This window comes from Miscanthus floridulus, chromosome 2 (genome assembly GCF_019320115.1).
Source record: "Miscanthus floridulus cultivar M001 chromosome 2, ASM1932011v1, whole genome shotgun sequence".
NCBI lineage: Eukaryota > Viridiplantae > Streptophyta > Magnoliopsida > Poales > Poaceae > Miscanthus > Miscanthus floridulus.
The window spans coordinates 47,269,245-47,271,903 of record NC_089581.1 but is presented as its reverse complement, the minus strand read 5'-3'; the positions used below and the strand labels follow the sequence as shown (position 1 = coordinate 47,271,903).

The 2,659-nt window shown below is 51.6% G+C and overlaps 1 pseudogene; it reads left to right on the top strand.

The window, feature by feature from the left end:
* Positions 1–600: 600 nt before the first annotated feature.
* On the top strand, positions 601–2,194 carry LOC136536486 (GDSL esterase/lipase At5g55050-like; annotated as a pseudogene).
* Positions 2,195–2,659: the final 465 nt, after the last annotated feature.

The following is a 2,659-nucleotide window of genomic DNA, read 5'->3' as shown; positions in this document are numbered from 1 at the left end:
AACATTTAGTACCGGATGTAAACATTAACCGGGACTAAATGTGCCCTGGAGCAAGGTGTGGAGGCCCATTTAAACCTGATTGGTAATAGCAACCGGAATTAAAAGTCCACTTTCAATCTCGGTTCCCTCAACCGAGACTAAAGCGGAGTTTCTCAACCGGTTGGGAAGGCGGGACTAAAAAGGAGAGACTAGTTCTCAGTTGTACGTACGTAACAAATCTTTTAATGGATGCAGTACATGACGCCAGGTGTAGGTTCTTCATTCGTCAAATGTCAATTGTACGGATCGGATCAGTTCTGATCGGGATATATTGAGCAGTCAATAGTCACCTGACGCACATGCTTGCGCACGTACATCCGATCGTGGCAGTTCGTGCAGAGTGTTGTTCGTTTGTGCTCGTCCCCTCCCCTCCTCTCTCTCTCTCTCTATATATATATATAGCAATGACAAAACCTGCGCCAGAACTCAGAGCAAGTTGTAGCACACAACACAATGCAAGCAGAAGCAGCTTGCTCCATTGCCTGAAATAAACACGGAGTAGCTAGTAGTATGTTCTGGACGAAAATGGGTCATCGTCCTAAGACTAATAAGAGCACTGCGATGGTCTTGGGTGCTCGTCTTGTGTGGCTAGCTTTGGTGTTTTGGAGCTGGCGCGGGGACAGCAGGGTGGCCCGGCGGCCCCGGCGCTGTACATGTTCGGCGACTGAGCTCGCAGCTGGACGTCGGGAACAACAACTACGTGATGACGTCGCTGCTGTTCAAGGCGAACCACCCGCGCTACGGCGTCGACTACCCGGCCGGGGGGAGTGGCCACCGGCAGGTTTAGCAACGGCCGCAACCTAGCCGACTTCATCGGTAGTTCAACACTGATGCTGCCTACGTTTTACTATTGCACTAGATCATGCATGTTGTTAACTCCATCTTGTGCATCCACCGTACCATGCATTGGCTGCAGCTAGCTAGCTGCCAGTCTGGGTGTCGCCATCAGCCCTCCGGCGCGGCGTATCGCTCCATCGCCAACGCCACAGGGAACTCCTCCATATTTATCAACTTCGCTTACGGGGGTGCCGGAGTCTCAGACCTTAGAGACGAGGTTATATATAGCTTATAATTTGGAAGATAGAGAAAGTTTAAATGTTGTGTGAAAACTGAAAAAGTATAAGAAAATTAATGGTTTTCTCCCCTACTAGAATCACCGGTCATACGATCGACTTCATTCGATCTATTCGGGCGCAACGGCTTGAGGGAACAGATCGAGCGCGACTACTCCAGCGTCCACTTACAGTTAGTGCGGCAGCTCGGGCAGTCCGAGGCCTCGGCCCACCTGGCCAGTTCCATCTTCGTCGTCGCCGTCGGCGGCACCGACATAGTGGAACGCTTCTTGTTAGACCCTGCCTACCGGGAGCGGATCCGCTCCGATCAAGAATACCAGCAGTACGTCGCCAGATCGTTGGCCGCCGCCTTCAACGCCCGTCTGGTCGTGCGTGAGCTAAACTTGACACTAGCTAGCTTCTACCGTCTGTCCTTCCATTGCTCTTATCAGACAGAACAACACTGAATTAAACGAGCAAAAAAATGCATATGCAGAGTTTGTACCAGATGGGGATGCGCAAGGTGTTGGTCGTGGGTACGGGGCCACTCGGGTGCTACCCGGCGGTGCGGCTGCTGCAGAGCAACACCACGCTGTGCCGCGACGAGGTGAACTCTCTGTCGGCTCAGTACAACGCCGCGGTCAGCGATCGTCTGCGGCGCGCCGCGGCCGGGAGCTCGGAGCTGCGCTACTCCTTCTTCGACCAGTACGCTGTGCTGCAGCGGTACCTGCAGGAGCCCGAAGCAAATGGTAAGAAGGCCGGCCGGCGATTGATGGATCAGCCGACGATCCACACAAAATTCCACACATGTCATCAGCTACGTACGTACTGAATGATATTCGCCGTTACTATAGCTTGTTGATCGCGACTACTACTGATTTGGGACAGGCTATGCTGATGTGAAAGAGGCGTGCTGTAAGGTAACGGATGCGGCGCCAGTATGCAACTCCATGAGCTCACTGTGTCCCAACAGGACGGACCACATGTTCTGGGACGGCGTCCATCTCACGGAGATCACCACGGAGAAGCTCACGGCAGTCGCCTTCAACGGCTCCGCGCCGGTTGTTTCGCCGGCGAATTTGAGGGAGCTCAGCGCCCCATAGGTGAAATAATAAAAGGGTTACCCGTACCCGTATCCATTGAACTTAGGTTGAGAATCATCGTGAATAATGAACGTGAGGTAGGTCAAAAGTCTACCAATCTGATGCGGAATGCATATGAAACCGACATAATAATAGTGGTTACATCCTTGCAAAAAAGTAATAATTATGGTCATAATCGTATAAAGAACGCTTGGCGATCTTTCTTCCAGATAGTAAAGTCTCTTTTGGAAACTAGAATTTGAGTGGCGGCCCGTGCCTTTGCTCCTTGTGTGCTGAGTCCACTCCTGAATACTCTTATACAGGTCTTTGCAAGGACATGTCACAAACCTACACTACTATGCAGTTTGGAATGAGTAATTTCGCAAGAGATAGAGAACGAGGGAATGAGTAGGGAGTTGACAGTTGACCTTGGTTGGGGAAGAACAACTGGGGAAGACCAAGAAAGAGAGAGCACGAGAGAGAGAG